Consider the following 22,825-nt stretch of genomic DNA (forward strand, 5'->3'; position numbering starts at 1 on the left):
TATGTTCCTTCCACACACACGATGTGTAGAACAGCATTGAATAAATTTAATGTAAATAACTAGAGTTTAGTATGGAGACACAATTAATGCTCTTTTATCGTTTTGAACTGAAGAATGAGTCCGTGGTACAAAAGAAAAAACCTATTAAATAATTCATGCATTTTTTATCTGAAATTTATATCGATGAAATGCGTAGTTGGTGAGAATGGGTGATTTGTCCATACAAGGAAATTAATTATACTTTCAATGTTGTGGCGCTATCTCTTTCAAACAGCACCACCTCTTTAGTACAGGCTGCCTGAAGACAAATTGGAAGAAGCATTCCGCGCCCTATTTTAGAAATCTAAGACTTCCGTTTGGTGCCAACATATCGAAAACCTATTGGAATATGTCTTTGCTATCACGTTGAAATCTTGGGAAATGTTTTACCCCTGGTTTTACCCCAATTCATAATTTCTTCAATGCATTTGAATAAATAAATTCTTTGAACAGATAAAATGTGGTAGGATGATGCACAGCATACTCTGTTTTTATTCTTAATAAGAAATGCAGAAACGATAAGCCATATTTACCAGTATTAAATATATCCGCATAACAATCTCAATAGAAACTTACATAAACACGTAGGCATATAGCAATAATGAATTATTGGCAGTAGCTGATTTTCTACCCGCCGCTGCCACATCCAGCCGCTCTGTAGCCAGCATGAGTTAACCGCCAGAAATTTTTATGAAGGTGCCTAATTTTGAGAAATCGAACCTTACCTAGATGCCTTTCGCTATAATCATTTCAGAAAGTTAACTCCTAGTTTGCCGCTGTGAGCACGCTCAAAGTGGGTGGTTCATTAAATTACGTTCAATTTGTCATGCTATAAGTAATCTATGGTAAACTACGACGGGCAGCGATATCATTTGAACCTCGCCCCATTCTCATACCTAGGTAGGTATATTATTCTCCATCCGCATCGCTTGCTGTCCGTTGCAATGTTTGCCGGCGCACCGCGATGATTCAAATTTTCTATCGCCATCACCACTCATCGCCAATCATCATCGCATCCGATCGCAAATCTCCAAAATCTGCTGGAGATAAATCGAGGCCGATGCAAAAGCAGTACGAACAGTACAACACTTTTGCACACACCGGAGTCACTCACCACATGGTGATGAATCAATCCCGAAGCTAATGCAGTACGAATAAATACGAAACATATTCATACAGGATTCACTCGTCAGCTTTGGGGAGATATATTTTGTGCGGTTCATTCGGGATGCATCGTTTATCGTTCTTTTCCGATTCCGTTCGCAAAATATGAGTGAATGCGAGATACTTGATGCGATTTCCAGTAACCCTGTTTTTATCCTCAATTATTATTTCAAGCCTTTCTCCACGATAGATAGAAGTTGATTCCCGGGAAAAATGGAACCCCTAGCCCTAAGGAAAACATTAAACAAAGCACATGATTTTGCGTTGGATTGATTTGAAACACGGTTTTCGTCTTCGAGTTTAAAAAAAAAACTTTGTTTACAATAAATATTTATTTGTTTACCAAGGTGGCTTCACATGAATTACCTTTTCAACAAACCAAATAATTCCTTCCCCGTGGCGCTCACGGAGATGCAAAGCATTCCTCTTATAATTTTATAGTAATATGTATCAAACTAATTTTCCTCTCCAAATCCTGTGTGTGTGTGTGTGTGTGTGTGTGTGTGTGTGTGTGTGTGTGTGTGTGTGTGTGTGTGTGTGTGTGTGTGTGTGTGTGTGTGCGCACAAAACGACGCAAAAAATGTCACTCATTTTTCAGGCACTTATCCTCATCCGATTTGCTCGCAACAAATTGCATTCGACGCAGAATCCTTTCCTATTGTTTCCTATTGAAAATTGGCCAGGTCGGACTATGGGATCGGAAGTTATGGCCTTTTGCCTTTCTCGTATACTAAGTATACGTAAAGGCTATATGTTCGCTCCAAAAATGAACTTTTTATAGGAGGCCCGGAGACCCATAGTGTTATATACCAATCAACTCAGCTCGATGAATTGAGGTGATGTCTGTGTGTGTGTGTGTGTGTGTGTGTGTGTGTGTGTGTGTGTAGACGGCTGTTCGGCCACATTGAGAGTTGACGTAAAGTCAATGTCAACTTCTCTCCACAAACAGCCTAGATAGCCGTGTGGTGTCGGCAGCCGGTTGTCTGGCTAAGAATAACGCTACGGATTGCCTGTTCCAGTGGTAAAAGTCCACCATACAGGTGACCCCTAATTCTTGGTGTGATGCGGCTTTATGCTTACCGTGCCTATGAATGAATGGTTAGGGGGGTCTAAAATGAACCTAACCGCTAACGGAGCCTGTGAAGCACCAGGGCACCCTTCACAGTATTGAGCCCTTATTGCGCCAACCGGAGCTATGGCGTAGTTGACTTATTGCTTCTCCGGAATAATCGGCTACTCTTATTCAATCTCAACTTGAGGTTAAATAAGGGTGGGATTATGAGTATGTTTTATTTAGTTTTTTATCTAATTGTCACCTATATGGATTCGCTTTATGCGTTTTTCACAGTGTACTCTGTGTTTCGTCTTTGACGTTCTTGATACGATACCGACTTGGTTTCATCGTTGCTGTTCACATAAATGTTGAAGTTGTGGAGTGTATTATCGTAATTCGCAATGGCTACAGTTAGGATAGCTCAAATCAATCTTCAGCACAAAAGAACAGCAACGATTAATCTTTGTAGACTTATGCAAAATGGCAAATCCCAAGTGGCTTTGGTGCAGGAACCCTATTTTCGCAAGGGTAGCTTTTACCTAGGTAACCTAGTGAACCCGGTTTTGCTGCTTTCAGTAATGAAATGGCAAACTCTCGATCAATGCCGCGTGCATGTGTACTTGTTAACAACGCTATCGTTGCTACACTTATCTCTGAACTAACAACCAGAGATGTATGTGCTGTCACAATTGATGCAACTGGCGGATCCCCGTCAGGAAATACGTCTATTGTTCGGTTTATTTACCACATGATGAACCATCCCCTACGGATGCTTTCAAACAAGTGGTCAGTTATTGCACGGCCTTCCGCTAATTGTCGGTAGTGATGCTAATGCTCATCACATCATCTGGGGTAGCTCGGATATCAATCTGAGAGGCTCCAGCTTGATGGAATACTTAAGTAGTACCGAACTTGGTTTACTTAACATAGGCAATCGCCCAACCTTTATGGTATCTAATAGAGCAGAAGTATTAGACATAACTCTCTGCTCCAATAGAATCAGTCACGAGTTGACGAATTGGCATGTGTCAGATGAGGAATCCATATCTGACCATCGCTACATCTATTTTGATCAGTTGAATGTTTCTTCGCAGACCTTGCGTTTTAGAAATCCCCGTTCAACCAACTGGGATCTCTATACAGAGTTGCTCTCGACAAAATTTCATGGATATCTACCATCCATTGAAACTCCTACCGACTTGGATGATGCCGTTGATACTACAACGTTGCATATCGTGGAAGCTTTTGAAGAAGCTTGCCCCTTGCGTTCTGTGAAAACCTCAAGAGGAACCCCGTGGTGGAATTCCGAATTGGCTAAGCTCAGGAAGCAGTGTAGAAGGAGTTGGAACAGACGCCATTCAGCAGGGACGGATTCTTTCAAGTTGGCTCGCAAAGCTTACAAGAAGGCTCTACGATCTGCTGAACGATTCGGCTGGAAAAACCTTTGTGCAAATGTTTCCAATTTGAGTGAAGCCACTCGATTGAACAAAATTCTTGCGAGATCCAAGGATTTCCAAGTTGGCGAAATTCGCAAGCCAAATGAGTGACTACACTTCTTCTGACGAAGAAGCGTTAGAGCACTTATTTGATACACACTTCCCTGGATGTGTAGATATTGCATCTTCGGATGTTCCTGATGTCTTTTCATGTAGTTATGGGTCTTGGGCTCAGGCTCGTAGAATCATAACTACTGAATCGATTCAATGGGCTCTTAATAGTTTTGCTCCTTACAAATCTCCAGGGAAGATGGGATCTATCCCGTTCTTCTTCAGAAGGGTTTTGAGCATATCAAACATGTTTTGAAAAAACTTTTAGTATGCAGTTTTGCTACTGGGTATATTCCCATATCCTGGCGGGATGTCACTGTAAAGTTTATCCCAAAAGGAGGACGTGCTTCGTATGAAGAAGCAAAGAGTTTTAGACCCATCAGTCTGACCTCATTTCTTCTGAAATGCTTAGAACGCATTATCGATCATCACATTCGTGATGACTGTTTGGCAAACATGCCTCTTCATGTTAATCAACATGCTTACCAATCTGGAAAGTCCACCGTGACTCTTCTACACAAGGTTGTCTACGACATCGAAAAAGCATTTGCTCAAAAGCAATCATGCTTGGGTGCGTTCTTAGATATTGAGGGTGCTTTTGACAACGTGTCTTTCGATGCAATATTGGAAGCCGCACGTTGTCATGGGCTACCTAATATAATTACCAAATGGATTCACCAGATGCTTAAAACCGACATCTCTACTCGACATTACGTCAAGCAGCAATTAGGAAATTAAGTGTCTGTGGCTGCCCTCAAGGGGAGTATTATCTCCACTTTTGTGGAACCTCGTTGCAGATACGCTATTGAGATTACTCAATAATGGCGGTTTTCCTACCTATGGATTTGCCGACGACTATCTAATATTAATAGCCGGTTTGTGTATTACTACTTTATTCGACCTGATGCAAAATGCTCTTCAGGCAGTCGAAAGTTGGTGTCGCCAATATGGCCTTTCGGTTAATCCGAATAAAACATCTATTGTACTTTTCACGGAAAAACGTAACCGTAATGGTATTCGCCCATTACATCTTTTTGACTCTGAAATCAATGTAACGGATCAGGTAAAGTATGTGGGACTAATTCTTGATTCCAAGCTCTCCTGGACTCCTAACATTGAGTTCAGAGTCAAAAGGCGTGTATGGCTTTCGGTCAATGCCGACGAACTTTTGGTAAAACTTGGGGTCTTAAACCTAAATATATCAAATGGATTTACACAACAGTTGTACGACCAATTTTGGCTTATGGATGTCTTGTGTGGTGGCAAAAGGGTGAAGTGAGGACAATTCAGTCTAAATTAGGCCATCTTCAAAGGATGTGCCTAATGGCAATGACTGGTGCGTTCTCTTCGACTCCCACGGCTGCTCTCGAGGTTCTTCTCGACGTTGTCCCACTACACATACATCTCAAACAAGAAGCACTTTCTTGTACTTACCGATTATGGGTTCTCGGTTTCATGGAAGAGAATCCTGTAAACCGCAGTTCTACACACACTTCGTTGTTACAACTCATGGTTGATTGGGACAGAACAGTCCTTGCTCCAAGTGATCTCACACTCGCTAGTAGTTTCCCTTATAGGACATTTTCAACACAATTCCCCTCGCGGGATGAGTGGACATCTGGCTATTTGGAGAGAAGTATGTCGGACAGCATTGTTTGTTATACTGACGGCTCCCTCTTCGAAGGTAGAGCGGGTGCAGGTGTCTACTCGCGTGAGCTAAGATTGGAACAGTCCCACTCACTGGGTAGACACTGCACTGTCTTTCAAGCGGAAATATTTGCCATTATGTGTGGAGTGCAATCCGCACTGCAGAAACACATAATGGGCAAAGTAATATACTTCTGTTCAGATAGTCAAGCAGCTATCAATGCCCTCGCTTCGGCCAACTCAAGGTCGAAGTTAGTAATCGCATGTCGAACTCAAATAGAGGAACTGAATTCAGTTAATACATTGCACCTTATATGGGTACCTGGCCATTCTTCCATAGCTGGAAACGAATTGGCTGATGAGTTGGCTCGCACTGAGCATCACGAGCCAGCTATTCCAATATATAAATGTTGGGTGAAGCGTTTGATTAGCTCTTGGGCTTCCACTCAGCACAAACGGTATTGGAGTAGTTTGGATTCATGTCGACAAACAAAATTGTATATCCGAGAGCCATCTCCGGTAGTAGCTAACTATTTAGCTAATCTGTCTAAACAGAATTGCAGTGTCTTAGTCAAGGCCTTGACAGGTCACTGCCGACTCAACTATCACATGGCAAATATTCAACGTGTTGAATCCTTTGTCTGTGATGGTTGTGAATCCGATTATGGAACTTCTTATCATCTGATATGTAACTGCCCAGTTTATGCGCAACTGCGTTTCCAAATATTTGGTAAACACTTACTAAGTGAAATTGACTACAGAAACCTGAACCTTCAAAGTATTCTGTTGTTCATAACCCGTTGTGGTAAGGAGCTATGAGCTTTTGTACGTGTTGTATACGTTGTATGCCCTCTTCAAGGGTACCTTTCCCAAACTTCCCATTTTCTCCCATCCATATTCCTTTCCTTTTGTTCACATCCTTTTCCGTCAGGTGCGTGATGAGAAAGGCTGTGAAGGCGATGGCACAAATCTCCCGAATTGAGGTGAACGTGCCCCTGGAGCCGACGTTCTGATACCTGATACCTGATTCCAATCAACTCAGCTCGATGAATTGAGGTGATGTCTGGGTGTGTGTATGTGTGTGCGAGTGTGTGTGTATGTGTGTGTGTATGTGTGTGTGTATGTGCGCACCAAAAGAGCCAAAAGTTTAGCTCAGCACTTACCCTCAACCAATTTACTCGCAACAGGTTGCATTCGACGCAGTATACTGCCCCATTGTTTCCTATTGAAAATTGGCCGGATCGAACTATGGGCTTGGAAGTTATGGCCAAAATACTTTTTCTCATAAAAAAGCGCGTAAAAAAGTCTAGCTCACTTTTAATGCACTTACCCTAAACGGATTCCCTCACAACAAGCTGCATTCGACGCAGTATCCTGCCCCATTGTTCCCTATTGAAAATTGGACGGATCGGACAATGGGCTTGGTAGTTATGGCCAAAATACTTTTTCTCATAAAAAAGCGCGTAAAAAAGTTTAGCTCATTTTTAATGTACTTACCCTAAACGGATTCCCTTATAACAGGCTGCATTGGACGCAGTATTCTGCCCCGTTATTTCCTATTGAAAATTGGACGCATCGGACAATGGGCTTGGTAGTTATGGCCAAAATACTTTTACTCGGAAAAAAGCGCGTAAAAAATCTAGCTCACTTTTAATGCACTTATCCTGAACCGATTTCCTATGGGTTTCCAAAATACTATTTTTTTACCGCACGAGAAAGGCATCATCACCGCTAGGTGGATTAATCTGGGTTTTGTATCATCATACCTGGCAAACTGTAGTCTTCATACCTGGCAAACTGTAGTCGTAAAAACTTTGCGATCACATTTCTGAAACACAATCTGAAAGACATATCTTTGTGCATTTTAGAAAGGTGCAGAGTAGAGTCCTGAATAAGAGAAACGCGGATAGGTATGTGCCGCCAATCGAACCGTCAAAAAACAGCAGCCAGTCGAGCAGGAGACCTGCCAAGCAGCCAAAATGTTGGCTCAAATACTGAAAAAGGGTAAATTCGATTTTATGCCGTTTTTGAATAAACAAATTTGAATGCATTTTACATTAGTTTGCAATAATATATACAAGTCATTTATAGATTATGAAATTAAATTACATTGTTTATTGGATTCTATTGCCATGTGATGTGGACACATTAAATAGCGGATTGTGAGGATTCGTCTACCGAGCAAATGCATGCTATTGCCAATTCTCTATATTCGTATCTTCTGGTTTTGATTTAGCTTAATATCATGAAACCTCGCTGATAAATGAATATGAAGTACGCTTCGGCATAATCACATAAGTCTTAAAAAAATAAGGTTTAAAATAGAATTTGAACCAGAATACAAAAAAAAAATCACACAATTCCTTAATTTTTATATACATACTTGCTAGCTAAACTGATATTAAATTGATTAGATTCAGGAGCACTCATTCCACGATGAATTCCTTTGAAAGCGGCACAAATGCTGGGGTATTGCCTTATCGCCAATGCTAAACGGGAACACGGTGATTTATTACAGAATGCTTCTTCTGTAACTGTAATTCTGTTGGTCGCAAAGCAGTTTTCGGAATGTAAAATCAACTCAACAAAAATTCCGCGAAAAAAAATTGAAATTCCGTTTCGTTTCGAAAAATTTCGAATTATTGGACGTTGATTTCGTATCGTTTCGAAGTCTCGAAAGTAAATATTTATTTCGTTTCGTTTCATTTCGAATCAACACACATTTTAAATTTCGTTTCGTTTCGTTTCGTCAGGAAAAAGTGGCTTATCGCATACCCTTAATCGCTACATCCCCATTTGAAAGGGTTGCCGGTAGGTTCGTATTGCGGTGTTCGACCACGGATTCTCATCGGACTCAAGAATCAACATCTAAACCTTGCCCTCAAGTACCGGGAAGACACAACTAAATGCTCCTGTCGCCATAAAGACACGTCTAGGCTGGACTATTTGTGGAGGTGGAACTGCGGAATCTACAACCAGTCCTGTCCACTCGGTTTGCCACATCGATTCTTGCGGAGATCATGGCGAAGATGAAGATCTGCACCAGGCAGGGTTTGAATCCAAAGGAAAATGAGCAAATCTCTCACTTATCATGTCTGTCTACACTCTCAATAGATAGCATACCGTGAGAGACGTTTTTCGGTTACTGTTACGATAATGAGCTGATTTGGGGGGCTACAACCCATGATAAATTTCTTTCAATAAGCCCCAATTGCGAGGGGCACCGGTTTTGATGATGCATTTTAACTTGTTTTACACAGCTGTGCGAAAAAAATATAGCCCCATCAAGCCGGGGAAAGTAAGGGGCCCCATACACGCTCCGACATGTTGTACAACTTTGACTCCGCCTCCAGGAAATTTGGTTCGGTCGGAGTGAAGTCGGACCGTCTGTGGGCAAGTTGTACGACTGTTGGATAGTACAACTTGCCCACAGACGGTCCGACTTCACTCCGACCGAACCAAATTTCCTGGAGGCGGAGTCAAAGTTGTACAACATGTCGGAGCGTGTATGGGGCCCCTAAGAATGGTATGGGACGCCGCAGCTAAAATATTTGGGGTATCGCCGAACTCTGCCTTACTGAAGTGTCCCGATCTGCTTTCCTCGCTATTCTCTGTGCTGATTCGCTTTCGAGAGCGCTCTGTAGCTCTGACAGGTCACATATGTGAGATGTTTCACCAAGTTCTGATGCGACATGAAGACCAGCAGTGCCAACGGTTCTATTGGAGAGATGAGAGTGCTCCAACGAAGCAGACACAAAACCGGGGGAGACAGTCTCCAGGGGATGAGCTCCTTGGGGGCCGCTCCAAAACGCTAAGGGTTTATATCCCGAACAAGGGTAGTGGGGCTGGGAAGCTGAACCCCGTCCAGGAACCTGCAATACGAAGGAAGGAGGATCTGGAAAGGTCCGTCCACCCAGGAAAGACGGTGGTAAGGGTTTACGGCAGTCTGAGAGCTCTCAGCCGCACCAGACAAGGGAAATAGAGGGGATGACGGCTCCTGGACCCTGGTCAAGAACAAGAAGAAACCGAAGACGTCAAGGGCCGAAAAGAAGGCCCAGGCGAATGAGGGTAGCAAGAAGTCTAGGGTAGCTGGCTTGCTCAGCCTCGCCCGAGTGTTTGGTGTGCGCAGGTTTGAAGGAAACGGCGGAACACGTGTTGTTCGTGTGCCCACGTTTTCGCGCAATGCGTGACCACATGCTTGCCACATGTGGTCTGGACACTACCCCGGACAACCTAGTTCGGAGGATGTGTAAAGATGAAGTTGGCTGGAACGCCATTTTATCGGCTATCGCCCAAATCGTCTCGGAGCTACACAGAAGGTGGCACGTGGACTCAAGGATGGCTAGTTCAGGCGCAAATAAGAGGTGGTCCAAGGGATCGGAGTCGGCTTCATGGGTCATACCGGTGGTCATGCTCTGTGGTCGAACTCGATCCTTTTATCGAACAAGTGGCCGCGCGAAGAACAACATGGTATCGTCGCTTTCGCGGCGTTGATCAACCGGGCGGGTTCCGAGCCCGAGGACGGGAAGGGGTCCTCGTCAAGGATGGGACAGGCGTAGGCACCGCGTCGGCAAATCCCTCTGTGTGTTGGCGAATAGAACCTATCGCAGAGAGGTCAATTTGGGGGGCACGCGGCATCATCATTCTTGATACCAGTCGTGCAGAGGGAAGCAGGCGCGAAGTCGACCTTTCCCACCTTCCGAGGACATAGGTACCATGGTGTTCTTCTAAAAAAGCGAGTCACGATGTTCGGTGCTGTAAGGACACGCAGTTAACCTCGAGGGTGCGTTGTGCACTGCTCCCCCTTTGAAGCATTACTTTCTGGTTTTACCGAAGTGACGTTGGCTTGGCGTTAATGGAAACGGTTTAGCAGGTCGGGGATGTAGTCCTGCCTCCCTCGGTGATCCCTAACCCCGCACTTCCTGGTCAACCCAGGATGTCTGTTGAGCAGATTCCCCCTCCATTGTTTAGGAAGAAAAAAAAAACACACACACACACACACACACACACACACACACACACACACAGAGTCGTGAGGCAAATAGTGTCAGAGCTGCAGCGTAGAAGGAGAAGGGACCAGCAAATAAGCGTCGGCTCGGAGGAAAATCCAACATAGTGAGCAGTGTTTGACCTCGGGTCGTCGGGGCGCCGCGCCGGTGAACCGGAAGTCTTCTGCCAAACGGAATCGTCGGACAGACTTCGGCACTCGATCAGTCAACCTGCTGAAGAAAGAAGAAAGAAGAAGGAAGTGCTTCGGGTATGTAGGGCACCGCCAGTGCGGACGTCATCCACCACCGGGCCAGTGTTTTAAAAGAAGTGCATGAGCACAAGGGGGTGAGCCGAGGGGATGCATGGCCAGGGGGTGAAATAATGAGCTAGGCCTTTAGCGGAGCCTGTGGGGTACCTGGGCACCCTCCACAGTAATTGTCCCTTACCCCGTCATGCTGGGCTCTGGCGTGGTGGACCTCTTTTCCCGAGCAACTCGTGGGACCAAAATGGAAAACCAAGTCAATTCTTAATTAGTGGTAGTAGTGTAGGCGACAACCCCTTCGCAAGAGGTGGGTTGTTCAGATCTCCGCCTAGGAGGCCAGAGGCAATAGTCGGCAGCTCAGTGCGCAGCGCTAGCGTGGGTCACTTAACCATATCCCAGGCTCCGCCGGTAGAGGTTATAGACGGCCCATGGCTTGTGAAAGCGATGAACCGCAAATGCAATGGGTTTTCGGCCTTCGACTTTGCGTCATCGAAGCATAATATCAGTATGGAACTCAAGAGGAGCTTGCTGAAACTTCGAAAGTCGATGTTGGACGCCAAGCTGGAAACGGCGGTCGGGACGGCCAAGTGCGAACCCGTGAAATCCGTGGAGTCGAGGTCTACCCAGACTGAGGCCCAAAAATTCGCGGATTTGGGCAAGGTCGAATCGACCGAGGGCGTGCCAGCGAAGACGGTGTTGCCAAAGTCTACCCAGACTGAGGCTCAAGTATTCGCGGGCACGTCGGGGGTGACTGCTCCAACGGAGCAGACACAAAAACGGGGCCTCCCTCCCTGGGGGCCCCTCCAAAACGCGGGGCGTTACTACCCCGAACAAGGGTAGTAGGGCTGGGAAGCTGAACCCCGGCCAGGTACCTCCAGACCAGGGAAATAGAGGGGGTGACGCCTCCTGGACCCTGGTCAAGAACTAGAGGAAACCGAAGACGTCAAGGGCCGAAAAGAAGGCCCAGGCGTATGAGGGTAGCAAGAAGTCACGATACCATGGTGTTCTTCTAAAAAAGCGAGTCATGATGTTCGATGCTGCAAGGACACGCAGCTAACCTCGAGGGTGCGTTGAGCACTGCCCCCCCTTTGAAGCATTACTTTCTGGTTGTACCGAAGGGACGATGGGCTTGGCGGCAATGGAAACGGTTTAGCGGGTTGGGGATGTAGTCCTGCCTCCCTCGTTTGCTGTTGGAGATGGTCCCTAACCCCGCACTTCCTGGACAACCCAGGATGTCTGTTGAGCAGATTCCCCCTCCATTGCTTAGGAAGAAAAAAGGCACACACACACATAGACATCACCTCAATCCGACGAAAAGAATCGATCGGTAGATAACACTATGGTTCTCCGGGTCTTCTATAAAAAAATGTTTTTGGAGCGATCATATAGCCTTTACGTATACTTAGTATACGAGAAAGGCAAAAAACGATTTTCAAACGACCGAGTTGCCGAATAATATGCAGTTAAAAAAATATGAATATTTGAAAATTTTGATTGGAAAAAGCCGTTTTTCAACCGCCCTATCCGGAAATTGAGCGAAACAAAAAATACAAGTCTAATTATTTTCGGTAGAGATCATCCATTTATATTTTGAGCAAAATCGGAGAACTTATTTTTCGACTCTATTCTTTTTTTATGGAATCGCTGATTCACTCTCACTTTTTATTAGTCTTCCATCAATAATTAATCAATACTCATGTCTTTTTGAAACTTCTCAGATCTCTCTTTGCACTTCTGATTTCTCATTACTCTCTATACAATTCTCACTTACCACTTACATCTTCTAACTGAAAATTTCACGTCCAATTTTTCACTTCTCATTTGTTACTGCAAGATCATCGAAGGCAAACAATTCTGCAAATAAATTTCGATCAATTCTGTATAAAATTTAAAAAATGCTGCCTAAAGCAAAAAAAAACATCAACTGACCTACATAATTATATCCAGGAAATCGCTGTGAGACAAGTTAATCCAGGAAATGACAACCATTAAATGGAAATCTAAAAGCTACATTGAACGTGATTGCATCGACATTGACTTCATCTATATACGTTCACTCACCACTACACATCAGTGCCAGCAGAGCGCCACCGGGTATCAATTAATTCAATTACAGTTTTCCTCGAAAATTGCAACAAAACAAGCGCATGCGACCCACCCAACGACATCAATTGTCTGAGTACAAACAAAGGATTATCTACCGACCAGCTCGCCCAAACAATCCTCCATTCTATGACCCACGCTATCCACGCCATGGAATACAGAAAAGAAAGAAAAAAAATGGATGGGACTACGTTGGGCGGTAAAAACTGGTTCTGTTTTAGTTGTGCAGTCCTCCTAAATAAGAAGGATAAACAAATTGCTTTATCTTGCAGATTATCCCTTGCTCGCGTTGGCCGAAGGGTTAAATGGGTCGCCAAGTCACATCGGCTGGTCAGGTGGCTAGAATTTTTGCTTTCGCAATTCTTTTGGGATCAATGTGCACAAACGATTTTTTCTCAAACTTTATTAAAGTGATTTCAGGTAACGATGGCTAGCTCTTCACTCTACTTATTAATTTGATCAGTTTCTTATGTTGTCTACCCTTAGTGCGAGCATGGGAGGGTCGCTTATCCGTTCTTCCAGTTAGTTACCCTATGAACAATGCAAACGTACGAGCTCAACAAAGTCTCAACCGACTGATTCTCGTATTTTCGAAGCCATTGTTGTGGCTGGGCAAATTGCCGCTAACCTTGCGTATCGCTATGATGCTGTCACTATTTTACGGGAAAAGTGCACCAAAGTTCTAAAGCAAATTTTACAGCGAAAGTTTCTCGCGCGAAGAGCAGCAGGCCATTGCGAACTGTAGTGGGAGATGAACCCACGGCAAGCACGGTCCAAGCAAACTGGATTAAAACTCTGTCGCGACACGGTAACCATGGGAAGGGTGCCATGGTTGGGGGATGGTGCAGTTCTAAGAACAATGCCAAAGTAGCGACGCTAACCAGAAAGCAAAGTCAGCGGATTACACTCAGCAGAAGCTTCATCGATGCAAAAGTTAGTGAAATGGTTGTTCCTAGAATTCTACAAATTAAACAACATCTAGAAAGATCATGCAAATACAGATGCCGAAATTAATTCATCCCGCAGAACAGACACTGAACAAATCATTCAATTTCTTCAATTTAAATCGACCGTAACTAACATAATTCATCTGATGAATCTGAAAATCGACATGAGTTTCTTTTTAAACTCTTAAGCGACTCAAATCTCATCCTAAGTATTTACATGCAATTGAGTAAAGAACATTGAGTTACGAAAATGTTCCAAACTGGTACCATTTCGTAGGTATTCCAAACCCGCATCGTCGTCGCATCCCCCGGAATGGAAAGCAAAGTGTAGGCACCGACGCAGTGCCAAATTCCTATCCGGAAGAGCGCGTTATTGCTGGGACAAAATTCCTGTTTGCAGATGAGCTAAAACAAAGAACAGAGGGAAAAAAACGACTCACCTCGGCACGTCTGCTGGCGGATTTCGAATGTTTACAGTGACTGTTGCGCGACGGTTGCGAATTTCGATGGTTGGGACAGGTCCGGGGATGCGTGCGGCAAAGACAGTGTTGCTATCGAGTGTCCCATCGAAACTTCCCAAAGAAGATGAACCGTTCGGAAAACTGGCATCACTAGATAGATTTGTTGAGGCAGGGTTCGGGCATTGGTACGTAAATGAAAATCGCAGATGAGCGCGTAATTTCCGGTGAAAATTTGTTAAATTTAATAAACTCTCCGAGGCTCTCGAGTAGAATCCGTTTGGAGTGGGATGAGTTGGTACATTCATTTGCGAAATGCTGTGTGTCCTTTTGTTCTCGAACCGAAATGAAAAAGGCCACGACGACACGCAAGCATGGTTGGAATGTTTATTTAACGCTCGGTAGACACGGAACAGTTTGTGACGACTTGTGGTTCGCGCTTTGTGTGAAAAATAGAGAATACGGCGGCAACAGTTGCAATTCCGTTTCTTAATTCGATAAGACATTTAAGAAGATACAATTAAACCGTATTTTGGGAATACGAGCAAAAGGTGCTCCTTCACATGGTGGAAGATGGGGATTTTTTGCTTTTCTTTTTCGAAAGAAACTACAAAGCTTCGAAAGAATTTCACGAATTGACTAATAATTATTAGTCCGCTTAAATCGAATGGTATATGGCAGTTTTGATTGCGATGAAGTGAATAGAAAAATCACCATCCAAAAGCTTTTATCTTAAGCTACTTTAGTCCAAAGAACTCTTTTTATAGATATTCCTCAGAATCCCTCTATTTATATGGTAAATATTTTCCCAACATTTCCATTTTTTTTTGTTTTCCATTGAACCGGAATCTATTTTTACCGCCTTTACTTTGCTTGTGATGCTGCTCGTCGGGTGCCGTGCGCTCATCCATTGATTGTAAAACTGAGTGAAACTTCACACACGGAAGGGTAGCCCCATACGGGGTTTGACGTTTGCTTCCGTAGTCCGGTGGATGTAGCTTCGTGCGATTATGCTTTCTCAGTCAAGGGAAAGCCTTTTCTGATTGAATTTATATGTTCCCTGTTTTCGCTTCAGGTTCACGTTTTGGTGCGTTTTGTCGCCGGATAGAATTTTAGGCATCCGACGACGGAGCAAAAAACAAAGACCCGGGTCAGGTTGGTACGGCACGTGAGATCCTGACATTCGTATCGGATGCCCTACCGAGAGGAAAAATGCTTACCTACCTACATTCGTGTTTGCACGCACTTCATTTTGGTTGAATGGTTCGATGGTTAGTTTGGCTGTGGAAAGTATTAAGAGCACGACTTCAGAATAGGCGGTAAAGTGGCAATGGGGAAAAACAATGGCTTCTCTCCAGAATGACGCGATTTTCGACATGAATTCACGTTTCAGAGATTGGCAGGATGCTGCTGAAAGTTTAATCAGCGTTTCGTGTTTAAGTTTATATAAGAATGCTTGTTTTAGAGACTATTTCATAAATTGTGGAGTGGATTTATCGTGATTTATTAGATTTTGAAAAAGGTTTTGTTGACTATTTGTTTTAAATTTTAAAAACGGTGCGTAATGTGTTTTAGGAATTCGTAAGAGTCTTCCACTGCTTTCATGTGTTGAAATCTTTCAATCCCTAGTCTTCTTACTAAAATTGAGAACAGTTTATTTTATTTCTTAGTTTATTTTGAACAGTATTGGCCTATAATTTCTTTAAAGATATGCAAATCAGCCTACTCATTCTCCTTAGCAGTCGTAGATGCCTGCCCACCTATTGTATTTTTTTTGTTGCACGAAAAACGGCGACATTCATATTTGTGACGAATTAGTTGGGATACGTTGAGGGCGCGTGAAGAGGCATCGATTAAACGCGTATTATGTCATGGGGCCCTCCTTAGCCGTGCGGTAAGACGCGCAGCTAAAAAGCAAAACCATGCTGAGGGTGGCTGGGTTCGATTCCCGGTGCCGGTCTACGCAATTTTCGGATTGGAAATTGTCTCGACTTCCCTGGGCATAAAAGTATCATCGTGCTAGCCTTATGATATACGAATGCAAAAATGGTAACCTGGCTTAGAAACCTCGCAGTTAATAACTGTGGAAGTGCTTAATGAACAAGCTGCGAGGCCGCTCTGTCCCTGTGTGGGGATGTAATGCCAATAAGAAGAAGAAGATGTCATGGACCATGCGTTTCCATCATCGTGTTTGTACACGGTCGCACAACTGCGGAAGGATTCGAGTAGGGTTAAGGTTTCCCCCGATCAAAGCGATTTCATCGCCGCGACGGCGACAATTCTATCGTTGGGTCGCTGCAGGCAATGTTTTATTTATGTTTCCATACTGTGATGCTTTTCTCTATGATTAACACAACCGTATTGTAGAAGTTTTATTTTATTGTAAACTCAACCACACTTATCGAAAGATGATTCATAACTACTTCAGATGAGCACTCTGGGCTTCGTGGCCGTGCGGTTAGCGACGTCAATCGTCTAGACGCATGTGCAAGGGAGTGTGGGTTCGATTCCACCCCGGTAAGGAGGCAACTTTTCGTGATCGAAAAATTCTCCGCTGGTCCACTGGATGTTATGTGTCCTTTCCTTTGTCTCATGCTAGGTGTTAAGTGTTCAGTCTATACGACCTCTGGTCGAAGACGGTGTTCCTGTCCTGAACGCATGGCTAGCTAACATACGTTTTTCTAAATCAACACATCTCCCTTTTTTCCGCTAAACATTGGTTCGTAATTCTTCTATAGAATGAATTATGTACAGTAAAACATTCTCTCGAGGTCATTGACAAATTAAATTTTTGAGCGGATGACTCTATTGTGGAGGAGCATACTTGGAGGCTTGCCTGTTCCAGAATGTGGAGTAGTGTTGTACACCAACAGGTACTGCAACAGATCTGGTTTCCAATCACGATTGAGTGAGTGACTGATCTTAAGACGCTTAAGTAGTGAACTGTTTTGGCGTTCTACTTTCTCATTAGTTTGAGGCCAGTTAGAAGCTGCATGATTGAGAATTAGGGCAGCAGGGACTATGTCCAAGGGCTTGACGATCCCTCCCCAGGCCATCTGCGAGTTGTGGGGCTTGCCTAGGATGTGGTGGGGTTTGACAGTGGGCCCTGTTAAACCTCTATAAAAAGCTGCATGTATCCGCAAGTAGGCCCCACCAAAGCGACCGTGTGCCGCTCAAAGCGCACAAGCCCAAGTCCTGGTGTTAGGTGGGACGCTAAACAGCCCTGACACGACGGCCCTCCGACGAGACAGGAGGTTTGCGCTGGCCCAATAAGCCGCCTAGAAAACCAATCATTACGAACAATATAAGAGATAATGCGACTCGATATAATCGGCAAAGACCTAGGCGACGAATACAGGATCACGATTGGAAGCTTGGAACATGGAATTGCAAGTCGCTAGGTTTCGCAGGTTGCGACAGGATGATCTACGATGAATTACATCCCCGCAACTTCGACGTCGTGGCGCTGCAGGAGATTTGCTGGACAGGACAGAAAGTGTGGAAAAGCGGGCATCGAGCGGCTACCTTCTACCAAAGCTGTGGCACCACCAACGAGCTGGGAACCGGCTTCATAGTGCTGGGTAAGATGCGCCAACGCGTGATTGGGTGGCAGCCAATCAACGCAAGGATGTGCAAGCTGATGATTAAAGGCCGTTTCTTCAACTATAGCATCATCAACGTGCACTGCCCACACGAAGGGAGACCTGACGACGAGAAAGAAGCGTTCTACGCACAGCTGGAGCAGACATACGATGGATGCCCACTGCGGGACGTTAAAATCGTCATCGGTGACATGAACGCACAGGTAGGAAGGGAGGAAATGTATAGACCGGTCATCGGACCGGATAGTCTGCACACCGTATCGAATGACAACGGCCAACGATGCATAAACTTCGCAGCCTCCCGCGGAATGGTAGTCCGAAGCACCTTCTTTCCCCGCAAAAATATCCACAAGGCCACATGGAGATCACCTAACCAAGAAACGGAAAACCAAATCGACCACGTTCTAATCGACGGTAAATTCTTCTCCGACATCACGAACGTCCGCACTTACCGCAGTGCGAATATTGAATCCGACCACTACCTCGTTGCAGTATGCCTGCGCTCAAAACTCTCGACGGTGTACAACACGCGTCGAAGTCGAACGCCGCGGCTTAACAATTGGGCGGCTACAAGACGGTAGATTAGCCCAAGAATACGCGCAGCAGCTGGAAGTGGCACTTCCAACGGAAGAGCAGCTAGGCGCAGCGTCTCTTGAAGAATGCTGGAGAGATATTCGATCCGCCATTGGTAGCACCGCAACCGTTGCACTTGGCACGGTGCTCCCGGATCAGAGAAACGACTGGTATGACGGCGAATGTGAGCAGTTAGTGGAAGAGAAGAATACAACATGGGCGAGATTGCTGCAACACCGCACGAGGGCGAACGAGGCACGATAAAAACAGGCGCGGAACAGACAAAACTCGATTTTCCGGAGGAAAAGCGCCAGCAGGAAGATCGAGATCGTAAAGAGACGGAGCAACTGTACCGCGCTAATAACACACGAAAGTTCTATGAGAAGTTGAACCGTTCACGTAAGGGCTACGTGCCACAGCCTGATATGTGCATGGACATAAACGGAACCTTCTTACGAACGAGCGTGCGGTGATCCAAAGGTGGCGGCAGCACTACGATGAACACCTGAATGGCGATGTGGCAGATGAAGCTGGCGGTATGATGATGGACCTGGGAGAACGCTCGCAGGACATAATATTACCGGCTCCGGATCTCTAGGAAATCCAGGAGGAGATTGGCCGGCTGAAGAACAACAAAGCCCCTGGGGTTGACCAACTACCAGGAGAGCTATTTAAACACGGTGGTGAGGCACTGGCTAGAGCGCTGCACTGGGTCATTACCAAGATTTTGGAGGAGGAAGTTTTGCCGCAGGAGTGGATGGAAGGTGTCGTGTGTCCCATCTACAAAAAGGGCGATAAGCTAGATTGTAGCAACTACCGCGCAATCACATTGCTGAACGCCGCCTACAAGGTACTCTCCCAAATTTTATACCGTCGACTAGCACCAACTGCAAGGGAGTTCGTGGGGCAGTACCAGGCAGGTTTTATGGGCGAACGCTCCACCACGGACCAAGTGTTCCGCATTCGCCAAGTACTGCAGAAATGCCGCGAATACCACGTGCCCACACATCATCTATTCATTGACTTCAAAGCCGCATATGGTACAATCGATCGGGAGCAGCTATGGCAGCTAATGCACGAACACGGTTTTCCGGATAAACTGACACGGTTGATCAAAGCGACGATGGATCGGGTTATGTGCGTAGTTCGAGTTTCAGGGGCATTCTCGAGTCCCTTCGAAACCCGCAGAGGGTTACGGCAAGGTGATGGTCTTTCGTGTCTGCTATTCAACATCGCTTTGGAAGGGGTAATACGAAGAGCAGGGATTAACACGAGTGGTACAATTTTCAATAAGTCCGTCCAGCTATTTGGCTTCGCCGACTACATAGATATTATGGCACGTACAGGGGCGTAGCCAACGAGGGGCAGGGGGGCCGTCTCCCCCCTAAATTGTGGAAAGATTGAACGGGTACTGAAATGAATTCGCTCAAACAAGTGCACTTTACGATCCAATCATATACAGAAATAAGTGATTGAAATTCAAAAGATTCCCAAAACTTATTAGGGCATCCAGGATCCATAATATATGAAAGTTCAAAACAACTCGAAACATTTCGGGCTCAAGAATTCTCCTTGAAATGCTTGTAGAAGCTCCCCTGGGAACTTCTGAATTCCTTCGGAAAGTTATTCACAAATTCCTCTAAAAATCGTTGGAAAATCCTTCTCATGTAATTGTAATTCCTCCTGAAAAATGAAAAACGATCCGTAACCTCCTTATCTAGAAACCCTCCATTAAATTTTTTTAGGAAATTCACGAGGAAATTCCTTGAAGATTTCTTATCTTCTCTCCAAGATTTACTTCTAGATATTTCTTCGGCTATTCTCTCTTCAGGAAGAATCCGGCAATTCCTTCAGGAATGCATTCGAGAGTTCCGTCAAGAATACATACGAAATTTCTTCCCAAAATTCTACCAGAAGTTTCATCAAAAATTTATGACGGAAATGCTCCGATTTAGCTCCATAATTTCACTTGTAAATCTATAAGAAATTCCTTCATAATTTCTTCTAAGAACTTCTCCGGGCATTCCTCTCGGAACTCTTCCTTTAATTCCTCCGGGATTACTTCCAGGAAATTTTCCGGAATACCTCCAAATATTCAATAGCGAAATCATCTAGCATTGCAAACTGGAATTCTTTTCGCAATTACTTCAGAATATCCTTCAAGAAATCTCTAGAAATATCTTCATGAATTTCTCCTGGAATTCGTCCAAGTATTTCCCCAGAAATTTTTAAGGGTATTTTTCGGGAAGTTTCTTCAGGTACTTCTCCAGGAATTCCTTCGGGAATTTCTCCGGGAGATTTTCCGCGGAAGTGTACGAGAATTCCTTCCGGGCTTCACTCGGAATTTACTCGGATATCAACCAAGAGTTCTTCCAGAAATTTCTTCGGAACAATCCGCAGGGATTTTCTTTAGCAATTCATCTGGGAATACTTTCAGGATTTCATCCGGGAATTTCTGCGTTAATTCCTCCTGGTATTTTTCTGGGAATTCCTTCAGATACTTTTCCTTAAATTCCTTCAAGAACTTCTCTAATAATTATTTCAGGACTTCCCACTATAGGATTTCGGGCGGTCATTAATCGAAAATGTCATGTCTTCCGAATTATTTTAAAATATTTTCTCTCCATTGTCAATACTCTAATTAAGAGAAATTCTGAATTTGAAGTCTCTAGGTGCACTAGTTCCAAAGATATAAGGTGGCAAAGTCAGAAATGGGTAAAAAGTTAGCAAATTTTCTGAAAAATATTTTATTTTCAACTATTTATTGAAATATTTTTAAATGTTTTTCTTCAATGTTAATACATCATTACAAAGGTTATTGTATAAGCTTTTAAATGGTGTGCAAAAACTAATGGTTACACTGTGAAAAAAATTGAAAAATGCGGAAGCAATATTTTTTCCAAAAACGACGCTATTTTCAACTTTGATAGTGAAGAACTTTTTTTCCTCAGGAATCCCTGGGTTCTTTTATGATACACATCAAGGACAAAGCTTCGACTAAAATGTCCTGAAAGAATTTCTTGCCAGTATTTGCAATTAACAGAGTTAAGTCACTCTGATTTTTTTTCATTTGTTTTTTACCGTGTTTTGCCTCTCTCGTACTCCAAGGTTAATGCTCATTCCAAAAACGAATGTTTGATAGAAGGCCCGGAGACCCCTAGTGGTATATATCAACTAACTCAGCGCGAAGAATTGAGGTGATGTCTGTATGTGTGTGCATGCGCGTCTGTATGTATGTGCGCAAAAGAACGCAATCGCCATTTAGACACTTATTTGTGTCCGATTTTCTCGCAACAAGTTTCATTCGACGGGAAATCTAGTCCCATCGTTTCCTATTGAAAATGGGTCAGACTGAACTATGCGCTCAAAGGGTATGGTCAAAATACATTTATTGGTAATAACTTCGACTTTATTTATAACCATTTGAGCTCATTTAATTAACTTTTCAAAGGAGTAATGAATAAAACCCCAATGCAATGCAGCACAACGGTAACGGAAGGATTTAACAGTTCGCTCATATATTTCCTGTCAAATTTTACCGTTTCCGTCGCCATTCCGCTGAAATGCGTTTGGGGCTTGAGTGGTTTGAGTCATTCTCTAAACCTAATTTTCTGAGCTATTCATTAGCTACTGATGGAGAACTAAATATGAGATTTCATAATATGTAAATATTTATAAATCTCCTGGAATCAATAATTCCCGACATGTTTATTGCAAAAGTAAAGACGAACAATATCTTAGTTAGAACGGAGCGTATGAAATTCCTGCTAGTGTTCATGAATGTCTGGCTAATGGTAGGGAAATATTTATTCACTCATCTACACTTTGAGGTTCACTGGCTGAACAACCAGCGGAAAGTCAATATAAACAGTTGAAGAAATTTAGAACTCATAATGCAAGAAAATGATCAAGAGAGGCAAATGTTGACATTTTCCTTCGTGCCTTACATGAATCAGATCCATTTTAAGCTCGATTTGGATAACGAGGAGACGTTGGAAAAAATTTTTCACTTAGTTATTCTTATGCCATGCGTAATTTTGTAATATTTGAAGATTTTCAAAAGTTCTTTATCTTCTAATACTTTAGATGAATTTATCTCATCTTCCATCGTTGATGGAATTGAAGAAAATATCATTGAAGACTTAAACCTTGACACAGAAAAGAATGATGCTGTATATAACTTGTAGAAATCATGAAAACAAATCAAAAGTAATTCAAATAGTGTTGTTATTTAAATTAAAAGAATTTTGCTTTTCGGAAGAATGGAGCATTCTTACATTCCACAATGAATGTCCACATTTTTGAGAATATATTAATCTCATTTTTGAATAACTTGTACACGTAAAATGTCATGGGATTGCGATTTCTAATTTGCTAATACCCTTTTCAAAAGTTATTTTCAATTCTGATTATTTGATTAACATTTAATGCTTTATGATC

The sequence above is a fragment of the Armigeres subalbatus genome, chromosome 1 (assembly GCF_024139115.2).
Source record: "Armigeres subalbatus isolate Guangzhou_Male chromosome 1, GZ_Asu_2, whole genome shotgun sequence".
Taxonomy (NCBI): Eukaryota; Metazoa; Arthropoda; class Insecta; order Diptera; family Culicidae; genus Armigeres; species Armigeres subalbatus.